The sequence below is a fragment of the Hemitrygon akajei genome, chromosome 12 (genome assembly GCF_048418815.1).
Source record: "Hemitrygon akajei chromosome 12, sHemAka1.3, whole genome shotgun sequence".
Taxonomy (NCBI): Eukaryota; Metazoa; Chordata; class Chondrichthyes; order Myliobatiformes; family Dasyatidae; genus Hemitrygon; species Hemitrygon akajei.
The window spans coordinates 113433802-113447809 of record NC_133135.1 but is presented as its reverse complement, the minus strand read 5'-3'; the positions used below and the strand labels follow the sequence as shown (position 1 = coordinate 113447809).

The 14008-nt window shown below is 44.0% G+C and overlaps 1 protein-coding gene across 1 annotated transcript in view; it reads right to left on the bottom strand.

Moving 5' to 3' along the window:
* The window catches only part of LOC140737397 (flavin-containing monooxygenase 5-like), a 138083-nt gene that overhangs the window by 117473 nt on the left and 6602 nt on the right, over nt 1-14008 (bottom strand). Inside the window, exons 2-3 of the mRNA XM_073063881.1 lie at nt 5897-6119; nt 3591-3824 (exon numbers count right to left, since the gene is read on the bottom strand). The gene's annotated coding sequence lies outside the window, so the exon portion shown is untranslated. The remainder of the gene's footprint in view (nt 1-3590; nt 3825-5896; nt 6120-14008) is intronic.

The window sequence follows — 14008 nt, the reverse complement described above, 5'->3', positions numbered from 1 at the left end:
GGTCGAGTTCTGTCAACCATAAGTGCTCGATCTGCGGCACTAAGCAGGACACCTAAAAACTTCACCTGTGTCTGAGTTCGTTTCACCTTTGTCGGAGGAATCACGTATCCCAGGGAATGTAGGACGTGGAGCAGATAGTTTGTGTTCTCCTCACAGGCGTGCTGAGTGTCGCTAGCCAAAAGCAGGTCATCAACGTACTGGACAAGCGCTGAGTTTTTGGGAAAGGTGATGTCCTTCAGTTGGCCACAAAGGGTCTGTGAGAAAACAGTGGGGGAGTCCCTAAAGCCCTGGGGAAGTCGGGTCCAGGTGTATTGGCGACCCTGGAAGGTGAAGGCGAATAAGTAGCGCGAATCCTCAGGTAAGGGTATGGAGAAGAAGGCGCGTTGTAAATCTATAATGGTGAACCATCTTGCAGTGGCGGGTATCTGGCCCAGAATGGTTGCGGGGTTGGGGACGGCAGCATGCAGGGAAGGGATTGTCATTAATTGCCCTTAAATCCTACACCAAGCGCCACTCGTGGAGTCTGGGCTTTGGCACTGCTAAGATCGGGGTATTACAGGGCGAAAGGCAGGGGACCAGGACGCCCTGTTCGAAGAAAAGAACGTTACCACTTCTTTGGTAAGAAATCCTGCGGGTTTCGTGTCAGGGAAGGGTCTGCCTGCTGCAGCACCCTAAAGATGGCGGGGCCCAATTCCTTAGCTGCATGACCCTCATTTACGCGGAGGGTTATATGGGGGCTTATTCTAGGGGACTGCTGCCACAGGAAGTCGGGGACATGGGCGGCTAGGGCTATGCCTGCCTCCGCAGTCACAATGGCAAAGACTGAAATTGGGAATTTCAGGGTCAAATGGGGAGTGTATGGGGACTCGAGGGCGACTGGTGAGCAGGAGGGGAGGTGGGCGAGGTCCAACGCCCACCATTGTGGGGGAATATGAAGCCAGAACGCCCAATGGGTAGGAGGTTCGGTCAGGGTGAGACCATCACTGGTGCAGGTAACGGTGGGATGGAAACGACAGAGTATATCCCTTCCGGCCAGGTTGACGCCCAAATTGGGGGTCACCACAAATCTGATAAGGGACTCGTGGTGGTTATAGCGATTGGGGAGTTCTTCGGTCATCTGGAACTCCTGCACCAGAGCTGACAATCCCGGAAAGGGGAGTCGGGAGTCGGAAAGCGGGAAGGCGTATTGAATGCAAATATCACGGTCCAGGGTGGACGTGGTGGCCCTGGTATCAAGGAGGAAGGGTATGTGTACAGAATGGACCCAGAGGTGAAAAATTGGTCTGTCTTCTGCAGACAGAGAGAGGACCGGCAGGTTGTGTGGATGGCCTTGAGAGTCCCATTCGCCCGCCTCCTGTCATTGTCGGAAAAGGTTGGCGGTTGTATAAGGGGGCCTATTCCGTGGGGATCCAGGTTGACCCCTATCCCAGGGTGCCAGCGCAGGGAAACGAGGAGGGCAGGGGTCAGTCGTTCGGGGGCAATACCGCCACCAGTGGCCCCTCTCGCCGCAAGCGAAACAGTAATCTGTTGGCAGTGGCATTCTGTTGGGCAAGCGCTGGGGACCCCTGGGAGAGGGTCGACGGGCAGGTCCATCTGGATGTTTGTAATACCCATTTCCATAGTCATCTACCCACCCGCAGGTACACACCACAGATTCCATCAGATACCCTGTTCCCCCGTCAGCATCGGGGAGGGGACTGTATCATTTCTCGCTTAACAAGAGTCGGCGCAGATTTGCCCTGTGCCCAGAAATGGGTTACCAGGTGCCGCATCTGGCTTCTGGTCTTGTCAGCCCAGTCTAAGGTATGGGTCTTTATGGCCTTCGAGACCTCGTCTGGGAGGCACTGGATAAGGATGGCCCTGAAGTGTGGGGAGGGCTGTCCAGTGTTAAATGCCACATCCGCCGCATTAGTGGCATAAGTGGAGCAGAAACAGTTAAAAAAGTCAGGACTGTCCTCTTCCTTTTTCGGGCGGGTCTCCATCATGAGATCTAAAGGTTGTTGCAAAGCCCTTCGGAGAGCTCGGCAGACGCGTTCCGTTTGCTCCCTTCCACCGGGAACCTCCCGTACCAAATCCTCCCAGGTTTCTAATGGGCCATTATCCCCCAGATTAGCCCGCCATTGTTCTGCCTCAGTAGTGGTGAGGGCCATACAACATAAACTAAAAAGATCCCTCGGGGTCGCCCTGTAGATCTTAATAGTACTCAGCAAATAATCAATGAACTCCACTGGTTTCTGCTTTCTGTCCGGAGCGCCCTGCATCACTACCAGCATTTCATTGGGCTTCCAGGGGGTGTACACAGAAACCGTCAAGGGGTTTTGCACAGCATCCTCAGCCTGGGCTGGATTGTGACGAGGGCTGGGGACCTCTCACATTGGCATCTGTCGGGGGGGAGGGGGGGCTTGGATCTACCCAGATCTTTGGTGGGGTAGGGCCAATCGGGGTACTTTCGAGCAAGGGCTGCGTCAGGATTATCCTCGGGGTCAGTATCATCACTGGAGGTGGTAAAGTCTGAGTCGGGGTCAAACTCGTCCCCTTGGGGGTCTATCGATGGGCCGTCACCCACACAGAGGTTCCGTCTTGTAGTCCATTTACGAGCCATGCGGTTCTTAGGGCTCGCAGGTTTAGTACCTTGTGTGTCCCCTTTCCTGGTTTTAGCTCGGGTACGGGCCGCAATGGGGTTGGTGAACCGTGGACTTGGGGTCGGGAGTGCATGGGGGGGGACGATCATGGGCACAGGGGGAGCGGAAGGTTCTGAAGGTACAGGCGGGACGGGATCCGCAGCCCCCGCAGGCGAAGGGACCTGCTGCTCCTCCTCCTCCTCAGTGTCCTCATTAGGGCCAAATAGGGTCTGCAGCCCAGTCATATCCGGTGCCGGCCTTTTATCACCAAGTTTTACATTATGATCATCAATCCTACGCTGCTCATCATAGATTTCACATCAGGCCTTCAGTACCGGCCAGCCCCTGGGTTTTCCGTCACTATCATTGATGGGTATCTTTCTATTTCTTTCATTCACCTCCCAGGAGGTCTGGCGGGAGTGCTCATTAAGTCTGCTGGTCACGGTATACCAACGCGTAATTAGATCTTTCCATTTCTGTGAGATATTCTGTTGCCACAACTGTCTCTCTGCTCGTTTACACTTCTCAAGATCCCAGGTTCCCCCTAATGGCCTAAATTCATTCCCCAACTTCTTATTCATCCGCACACTCAGTCTCCGTAAATCTGTCTCGTTTTCAGGGAATTCTTTACACATTTTCCATAATGGCGTATTTGGTCCTGTTTTATCTAGAGTCTGACCCATTTTGGTAACTTACTCTCGCATCCACTTTAGTGTCCTGACCTTCGCGTGGCAGATTTCTGCTCTTAACGACCAGTCTAAGGCAGGATGCGGTTTCAGTTAGATGTTGGGACCAGACCTTAATCAAATTAAATATGTATTGCTCCGGAGCCTCCAACCCCAAACCCCACGCAGGGACTCTAACCCCGCTTCCTAAACCAGGGGACTCGAACCCCAAACTCTATGCAGGGACTCTAACCCCACTTCCTATACCAGGGGACTCGAACCCCAAACTCTACGTAGGTCTTACCTGTTATCCGTGTCTCCCAACTGAGGTTCTCCGTTTGGTCCGTGGAGGCCGTAGGATGGTCAGCCGGAGCCAAAGGGGTTGGAACGGGGAGTCAGAGAGGGAGAGAGAGACCGAGAAAAATCTCTCGGAGGGCCCTTCCGTCTCAACCCGCTCGTACCTGCCCACCGATCTCTTACGCCGAATCCCCGAACTGCCAGCCGTTAGGCTCCTGGCTCGGCTCGCAAAATTGTCAACCTGAAATTATTAACCTGCTCAGTTGAGGAAAAACACCAGAGACACGAAATTACCTCTGAAACGGTTTTTATTCAGAGAGGGGTTCGCAGCCCCATGCACTTCGGGCGTAAGGTAGCCAACTCCCAATTTGTGGGTTTACAAAGGTCATACTTATACCCAAAAGCAGGGTACTACATTCGCAAATATGGTTACCGAATCAAATTCATCAATTGATTGGCTATTGCATAGCTAAGCACGCAAAATACTCGGAATAAGCATAGACGCAAGCGTAATACTTGGAATGGGTATGGACGCAAGCAAAACACTCAAAATAGGTACATAGCTCAAAATACTTTGCTGAACACATTGCCTTGTGGTCGCAAGGTTCCTCTTCTTTGTGGTGGCCACATGCTGTCTGGCACCTTAATTTAGCTACCTCTTCCCTGTCCTCCTACACTTCCCCAATGACGTATCCTCTCCCTGGTCCTGTCTACATAGTTTGCTACACTTACCCCTCGCCCACCCCTTCTACACGTACCCCTTACCCTCTTCATATTCTCATCGCCATGGGCAAAATTTTGACCACAGAGGGGGAGGGGGCTTCCAGTCAACTTGCTGAGCTGGCACCCAGTAGCCCTCACCCTCCAAAACACTACTGGACCAGTCCACATCTATACTGACTCCTGGGCAGTAGCTAACGGCATTGCGGTGTGGATGGCCCGGTGGCAAGACATGGGGTGGGGAATACACGGGCATCCCCTCTGGGGACAGCACCACTGGCATTTCATTTGGGACCAGGCTACCCACAGAAAAATTTCTGTGCACCATGTGGATGCTCATACCTGAAAAGATAACGAAGAGGCAACATTTAACGCCGCTGTGGACCAGGCTGCCCAAATATCATCTGGCACCACTTCCAGCTCTGACACAGACCCCAGGGCACTAGCTGCGTGGGCACACAGACCCCAGGGCACGAGCTGCGTGGGCACACAGACCCCAGTGCACTAGCTGCGTGGGCACACAGACCCCAGGGCACGAGCTGCGTGGGCACACAGACCCCAGTGCACGAGCTGCGTGGGCACACAGACCCCAGTGCACTAGCTGCGTGGGCACACAGACCCCAGGGCACTAGCTGTGTGGGCACACAGACCCCAGGGCACGAGCTGCGTGGGCACACAGACCCCAGGGCACTAGCTGCGTGGGCACACAGACCCCAGGGCACGAGCTGCGTGGGCACACAGACCCCAGGGCACTAGCTGTGTGGGCACACAGACCCCAGGGCACGAGCTGCGTGGGCACGCCGCAAAGGTGGCCACTTAGGGGCCGATGGCACGCGACGCTGGGCTGAACAATTCGGTGTCGCCTTGACACTCGACCAATGCAAAACCTCTGTAGCTAACTGCCCCATCGGCCAGCAGGTCAAGCCACAGGGCTACCAGGCCATATCTGTCGCGGCACGGGAGCGGGTCGGGTATGGCAAATCGACTATATTGGACCGCTCCCACGACAGAATAAGAAGCAGTATGTCCTCACGATGGATGACACATACTCGGGTGTCCTGATGGCAGTGCCCTGTGAGAGGGCCGACCAGAATGGCACCATCAGAGGATTGCAGCACCTCTCCTCTATCCATGGGGTCCCATGGGAGGTACAATCCGATTCGGGCTCACATTTCGCTGGGACCAAAGCCCAGACCTGGGCGGCTGAGGCGGGGATCGCGTGGCTGTTCCACATACCCCACCACCCCCAGGCATCGGGCTTAATTGAAAGAATGAATGGCCAAATCAAGGAAAAAATTCGCACTGACACCCTCTTGCACTCTGCAGGGGTGGCTAAGTGCCCTTCAGCAGGCCGTTGACCAATTAAACACATGGCCAACTGGCCAAGGGGGGGTCCCCATTGTCCCGCCATCTGGCACACTCCCCATCGCCTGACTTGGAAACCACTGAACCCCCCGAGACCGAGGACTCGGGTAGAGTATGGATAAGACAGCCACCGGGTCCCCCCAAGAAGGGAGAAATTGTTGCGCGCGGCCCAGGGGACACCCGCTGGGTTGCCATTCCAGGTAAATCCGATTTATCCTGTATACGTACCCAGCATTTAACCAGACGGGAATGAGTTTCCTCCTGCCCCCACAGGACAAAGGTGTGACTCCAGTCATCTCTCCTGGTCGCTGCGATGGTCGGCTTCGTGACAGCTGCCAACACCTTCCTCAGGGTCGCTTACGAGTTTGCCAGCAACACCAACAGATCGGACTGCTGGATCTGCTTCTGAACCCCAGCACACGCCGATGATGCACTGCTACTCACGCCGATCCTGCTGGATGACATCGGATGAATTGTTTACAGACTGTTTGCTCCTGCTGGTTTTGGTATATCTGTTTGGGGGGGCTCTGCTGGCAGTCCCCCACCACTCTCCTCCCCACTACACAACGTCTCTTCCCTTGATCCCCGATGGGGTGGGTGCTTCAGGAATTGGTATTTCCCTTCCTACAATTTGACCTCCACTCGAGTCCCTACCCTCAGAGTTATCCCTCAGCCACTGAGTAGACCCAGGGAATGCTGGTGCAGGCTCCGCAGTGAGCACACTTCCAACCTGTCATTTCATTTTTCAATCTTTTTATTGATTTTCCAATAAAGAATATACAAATCAGAGGAGAAGTTTAGCAAACAGATAATACAAAAAACATATAAACAGCAATAAAAAAACAAAGTATATATTGTCAAAATCAGATAGGTAAAATGTTACGCTGTTATATATACAATATAGTCGAAAAAAACTACAACTCATAACAATCATAAAAAAAGATTGGAAATTTTATTTGATAAAGGAAAGAAAAACACCACTAACTAAACTAAAACAAAAAAAAAGGAAAAGAAAGATTGAGCAGTCCAATTGAGGATAAAATTAGAAAAAAGAGAAAGAGAAAAAACATCCTTCCAGTCATCTCCGAACCTTCACGGATAAGGATTTTCCCCAGAGAATAAAGAAAAATAAATAAATAAAAATAAATTAAATCATGTGAAAATAATGAATAAAGGGTCACCAGACTTGCTCAAAAGTAAAAGATGTATCAAATGTCTGGCTTCTAATTTTCTCCAAGCTTAGACATGACATAACGGAGGAGATCCAATAAAAAACAGTAGGCAGCTTAGAGTCTTTCCAGTATAGCAAGATAGCTCTCCTAGCCAGTAAAGTTGAAAAGGCTATCACATGTTGAGTGGAAGCAGACCCTTTGCTTGCTTCCTCTGGAATAATCCCAAAAATTGCTGTAAGTGAATTGGGTTGAACATCCACATCTAAAACTTTAGATAATATTCCAAACACATCCCTCCAAAAATTATTTAAGTTTACACATGACCAAAACATATGAGTTAGAGTAGCCACTTCTGTGTTACATCTGTCACAAATAGGGTTTATATTAGGAAAAATATGTGCCAATTTATCTTTGGACATATAGGCCCTGTGTACTATCTTAAACTGAATTAAAGTATGGTGTGCACAGATAGATGAAATATTGACTAGATAATAAATTTTACTCCATTGATTATCTGAAAGTGAATGTTGAAGTTCTATTTCCCAGATGCATTGAACCCTATCATTAGGCGTCATGCGAGCACTCATTAACTGTTTATAAATGATAGCTATTAATCATTTTTGAAAAGGTTTAAGCTGAAAAATAGCATAAGCCAAATTTAAAGAGCAGGCCAAGGGGTAATTCGGTAAAAAAAAATCACGTAAAAAATCCCTAACCTGTAAGAATCTGAAAAAATGTGTATTAGAGATGTCATATTTATCCATTTACTGCGAAAAGGACATTAAACAGTCCTGTAAAAACAAATCTAAAAAAGTTTTTATTCCCTTAATTTTCCATGTTAAAAAGCCTTATCTAAAGTTGATGGTTTAAAAAAGAAATTAGAATAAATATTACTAGAAAGTAGAAAATCATTTAATTCAAAAAATCTACGAAACTGAAACCAAATTTTTAAAGTATGTTTAACAATACGGTTCAGAGCTTGTCTACCTATTCCGGAGAGTGAAAATGGAAGGGGAGCTCCTAATAAAGAAGCTAATGAAAACCCCATTACTGAATTTTCCTCCAACTGTAACCATGAAGGGTGATCTTGGTCATCTATATCATAAATCCAATAAGTAATATAACAAATACTAATTGCCCAATAATAAAATCTAAAGTTTGGTAAGACCAGTCCTCCATCTTTTTTTGGTTTTTGCGATAAAAGTTTATTCACTCTAGAGCTTTTATTATTCCAAACATAAGACAAAATCAGAGAATCTATTTTATGAAAAAATGTTTTGGAACAAAAGAGGGAACTGCTTGAAATATATATAAAAATTTCGGTAGAATAACCATTTTTATAGCATTTATTCGACCTATCAATGACATCGACATAGGCGACCATTTAGAAAGTGTCTGCTGAGTATATTCAACTAAAGGGGAGAAACTATACCTATATAGGTCTTTAAAATTTTTAGTAATTTTGATACCAAGATAAGTGAAATGGTTTTGGGCAATATTAAAAGGTATTTGATCATAATAATCAGAATAATTATTAATAGGAAATAATTCACTTTTATGTAAATTAAGTTTATATCCAGAAAAAATACCAAATTCTGTAAATATAGATAACATAAAAGGAATAGATTTCCTAGGATTTGAAATGTAAACTAATAAATCATTCGCGTGTAACGAAACCTTATGTAATTTATCCCCTCTCTTATCCCCTGCACAGAATTAGAATCCCTAAGAGCAATAGCAAGTGGTTCTAAAGCCAAATTAAATAATAAAGGACTAAGGGGACAACCCTGATGGGTACCTCTATATAATCTAAAATAAGGAGACTTTTGATTATTAGTTATAACCGCAGCTACCGGGGCCTGATAAATCAATTTAATCCAGGAAATAAATCCCGGACCAAAATTAAACCTCTTCAAAACCTGAAATAGATAAGGCCACTCCACCCTATCAAAGGCTTTCTCAACATCCAAATACAATACATTCAGATTCTTTGGCTGAGGGGGAATAAATAATATTTAACAATCTTCAAATATTAAAATATGAGTACCTATTTTTGATAAATCCTGTTCGATCATTTGAGATAACATTAGGTATGATATTCTCAAGCCTATTTGCTAGGATCTTAGAAAGGATTTTAAAATCTACATTCAATAAAGAAATAGGTCTGTAGGATACACATTCCAGTGGGTCTTTTCCTTTTTTTGGAATCAATGAAATTAGTGCCTCATAAGAAGTTTTAGGAAGGTTCCCAGAGGATGTAGAATCGGTAAACGTTTGATGAAGATGTGGTATAAGCATTTCATGAAAAGTCTTGTAAAATTCTACCATATAACCATCATGTCCCAGAGCTTTACCTAATTGCATAGAGGATATAGCCTTGGCTATCTCCTCTTGTTTAATAGGTGCATCTAACATATCAACATCTTGAATCGAAATTTGAGGTATGTTTAACCTTTGCAAAAATCTATTCATAATAATAGTGCTATCAGAGAATTCAGAGTTATAAAGATTAGAAGTCCATAAAGATATTATTAATTTCATAAGGATCTAAAGTTTCTGTTCTATCTGGTCAACGAATTTTTAAGATCTGTCTTCTGACCATCCCAGCCTTTAACTGACCCGCCAAAAGCTTAGCAGATTTTTCCCCATGTATATAAAATAAACTTTTAGATTTAAAAATTTGCTGTTCAATGGGAAAGGTCAGAAGCAAATCATACTGTGATTGAAGTTCGACCCTTTCTTTATAAAGGTCCTCAGTAGGTTTAACTGAATACGCTTTATCTATCTGTTTAATTTTATTAATAAGCACTGACAATTCCGCTTTAGTTTTCTTTCTCAAAGCTGCTGAATATGAGGTTATCTGTCCACTAAGAAAAGATTTCAATGTGTCCCATATAACCAGATTTGACATTCCTTCAGTTGTATTAAATTCAAAAAATATAGAAATTTGCTCCTTAATAAAATTAACAAAAACTGAATCCTGTAACAATACAGGATTCAGTCTCCACTGTGACATTTTCAAAAATCTATCCGAAAGCTTAAGGTTTAACTTTAAAGGCGCATGATTTGAGAGCACAATGATGTCATACACACATTCAACAACGGAGTTTAACAGACGTGTATCTAAAAAAAAGTAATCAATTCGAGAATACTTATGATGAATGTGTGAGAAAAAAGAGATATCTTTATCATTGGGGTGTTTATATCTCCAAATATCGACCGGGCCATATTCTATTAAAAAAGAGTTAATACAAGCTGCCGCTTTTTTTTAGGAAGCGATGGATTGGTTGATGACCTGTCAATCGCCGAATTTAAACAATAATTAAAGTCACCACCCATGATCAACTTATATTCGTTCAGATTCGGTAACTCAGAAAAAGGTTTCTTAAAAAAATCAGAATTATCTACATTAGGTGCGTATACACACACCAGAGCTACCTTTTGCTCGCATAATAAACCAGTAACAATTAAATATCTTCCAATCGAATCGGTAGTAGTATTAAAGTGTACAAAAGGGATTTTGGGGCTAAGAAATATAGAAAAACCTCTGATCTTACAATTAGACAGCAAGTGGAACAGAGGGCCTTTCCAAAATCGGAAAAACCTGTCCTCATCCTGTTTTCGTATATGATTTTCTTGCGCAAAAATAATATCTGCATTAAGTGTTTTTAAGTTCTTAAAAATCTTTTTATGCTTAATGGGGTGATTGACACCATTCCAATTCCAAGATATTATATTAATTTTATTAACATCCATGTTTAAAATTGAACTTAATATTATATAAAAGAAATGTTACGCAAGTACAGATTAAACCAAAAGGCTGTTTGGATTCATTGTTAATTGGATTAACCTGTCTAGCACCAAGCCGTTGGCCCCCTGACCAATAAAGGGTGCTACATGTGCTTGGCTCGGTCTCTTTTGCCATCCTCGAGGGACCACCCTGCTTCACTCCAGGTAAGGTGTGTATTGAATAGGGTTGTGGGAGCGTTTATTGTTGTCCCTTTAGCAAAGAGCCGTGCTTGCCCATAGCCAAAGGGGGGGCAAGTATTGTAGTTACTTTTCCCCTGCTTGTATGTGTACCTGTACTCCGTTCCCACACCGTTTTCCCGTGTATTGTACTGTCGACCCGACTTTTCCCACGCTCCTCTATTCTAAGCGCGTTTGTACGAATACTGTAGCTGCTTGTGTTGTTCCCAAGCTTTTTCTCCCCTTGTAAGTAAACTCCTTATTGTTAAAACTGTGTGTCCAGAGCTCTTGCCTTGAGACTCAAAGAACCTTTCTCATTTCCATCACAACACACGCGCACATATATGTATGTGTGTGTGTATGTGTGTATGTATGTGTGCGTGTGTGTGTGCATGTATGTGTGCATGTGTGTGTATATATACATATATATGTATGTGTGTGTGTATGTGTGCATGTATGTGTGCATGTGTGTGTATATATACATATATATGTATGTGTGTGTGTGTGTGTGTGTGTGTGTGTGTGTGTGTGTGTGTGTGTGTGTGTGTGTGTGTGGGCGTGTGGCCAAGTGGTTAAGGCATTCGTCTAGTGATCTGAAGGTCGCTAGTTCGAGCCTTAGCTGAGGCTGCATGTTGCGTCCTTGAGCAAGGCACTTAACCACACATTGCTCTGCGACAACACCGGTACCAAGCTGTATGGGTCCTAATGCCCTTCCCTTGGACAACATCAGTGGCGTGGAGAGGGGAGACTTGCAGCTTGGGCAACTGCCGGTCTTCCATTAAAATGAACAACTTTGCCCAGGCAACTTTCCTTTTTCAATCTTGTTATTAGTATTAATAATATTATGAACAAAATACAATTAATATATTAATAAAGGGATTACAAACATACAAATTCCCATTACACGTGAAGGAATACATAAGCAATGAATACAGTATAAGTAAGTTTTCCCGAAACATGAACCATATAGTATATATATGAACAAGGTAAATCTAGATATTTCATAATATATAATATAAAAAAAGAAAAAAATATGCAAAGTTGACTAACCTACTAATCTAGTATCTAAGGGGAAAAAAAGGAAGCAAAAAAAGAAAAAAAAACTAAAAAAAAGAGAAAAAAAAGGGCTGTTTATAGTATCTCACAAGAATACATAAACATCAATGTCATCAACTCCGATCCTCTCAACATAAATACGATTAAAGCTGAAAAAACCAATAAGCTTGGCACAGGGCCATATTACATCATATGAAAATATTGAATAAATGATCTCCATATCTTTTCAAATTTAATAGAAGTATCAAATACAGCACTTCTAATTTTTTCTAAATTTAGACATAACATAGTTTGAGAAAGCCAATGAAATACCGTGGGAGGATTAATTTCCTTCCAATTCAACAAAATAGATCTTCTAGCCATCAAAGTGAGAAAAGCAATCATTCGACAGGCGGAAGGAGATAAATGGAGTGAGTCCATCATCGGTAAACCAAAAATTGCGGTAATAGGATGGGGTTGTAAATCAATGTTCAGTACCGCAGAGATAATATCAAAAATATCTTTCCAATATTTTTTCAAAAGCGGACATGACCAAAACATATGAGTTAAAGACGCGATTTCTAATTGACATCTGTCACAAATAGGGTTTATATAAGAATAAAAATGAGCTAATTTATCCTGGGACATATGGGCCCTATGTACAACCTTGAATTGTATTAATGAATGTTTGGCACATATAGATGATGTATTAACTAATTGAAGAATTCTATCCCAATTCTCAATAGGAATAATAAGATTGAGCTCTCTTTCCCAATCATTTTTGGTCTTATCAAAGGGCACTGAACGTATCTTCATAATTATATTATAAAGTTTTGATATAAGCCCTTTTTGAGAAGGGTTTAATTCAAACAAACTCTCCAAAATATCTGAAGACACAAAATTTGGAAACGTAGGAAGTACCATACTTAAAAAATGCCTAACCTGTAAGTATCTAAAAAAATGAAATCTAGGCAAATTATATTTATTAGATAATTGCTCAAAAGACATAAAACAGTTGTCCGAAAATAAATCAGAAAATCTTAATAAACTCTTAGTTTTCCAAGCCAACCAGGCAACTTTCCAAGGTGCAAATCAATGGTCTATCAAGACTAATGGAAGCCCCTCTATATAATACACACACACACACACACACACACACACACACACACACACACACACACACACACACACACACACACACACACACACACACACACACACACACACACACACACACACACACACACACCATTTGGCCCAACTTGTCCATGCTAACCAAGGTGTCTTCCTTCAGATCAGTGACCTTTCATAAGAACTAAAGAAGTTCTGATGAAAACATGAGGAAATCTGCAGATGCTGAAAATTCAAGCAACACACACAAAATGCTGGTGGAATGCAGCAGGCCAGGCAGTATCTATAGGAAGAAGTACAGTTGGTGTTGGGGCCAACACCAACACCTTTCATCAGTTGCTAACAGTAATCAAGTTTCTCTCCACAGTTGATGCTTAAATTGTTGACGATTTTCAGTACTTTTCTGTTTTTCTGGCTATAAACATCTGCAATATATTAGACCATAAGATATAGGAGCAGAATTAGGCCATTTGGCACATTGAATTTGCTCCACCATTCAATCAAGGCTAATCCTTTTCTCTCCCTCCTCCGCCTTCTCCCCGTAACCTTTGATGTCCTGTCCAATCCAGAACCCATCAAGTTCTGCCTTAAATACACCCAACGACCGAGGCTCCACAGCTGCCTGTGGTAATAAATTCCACAAATTCACCACCCTTTAGCTAAAGAAATTTCTCCACATCTGTTTTAAATGGATGCCCCTCTCTCCTGAGGCTGTGCCCTCTTGTCCAAGACTCCCCCGCCATGGGAAACATCCTTTCCACATCTACACTGTCTAGGCATTTCAACATTTGAAAAGTATCCATGAGATCTCCCTCATCCTTCTAAATTCCAGAACTACAGACCCAGAGCTATCAAGCATCCCTCGTACAATAACCCTTTCATTCCAGAATCATCTTTGTGAACCTCCTCTGAATCCTCTCCAATGCCAGCACATCTTTTCTTATGAGACCAAAACTGTTCACAATACTCAAGGTGAGGCCTCACCAGTGCCTTATAAAGCCTCAACATCACATCCCTGCTCTTGTATTCTCGACCT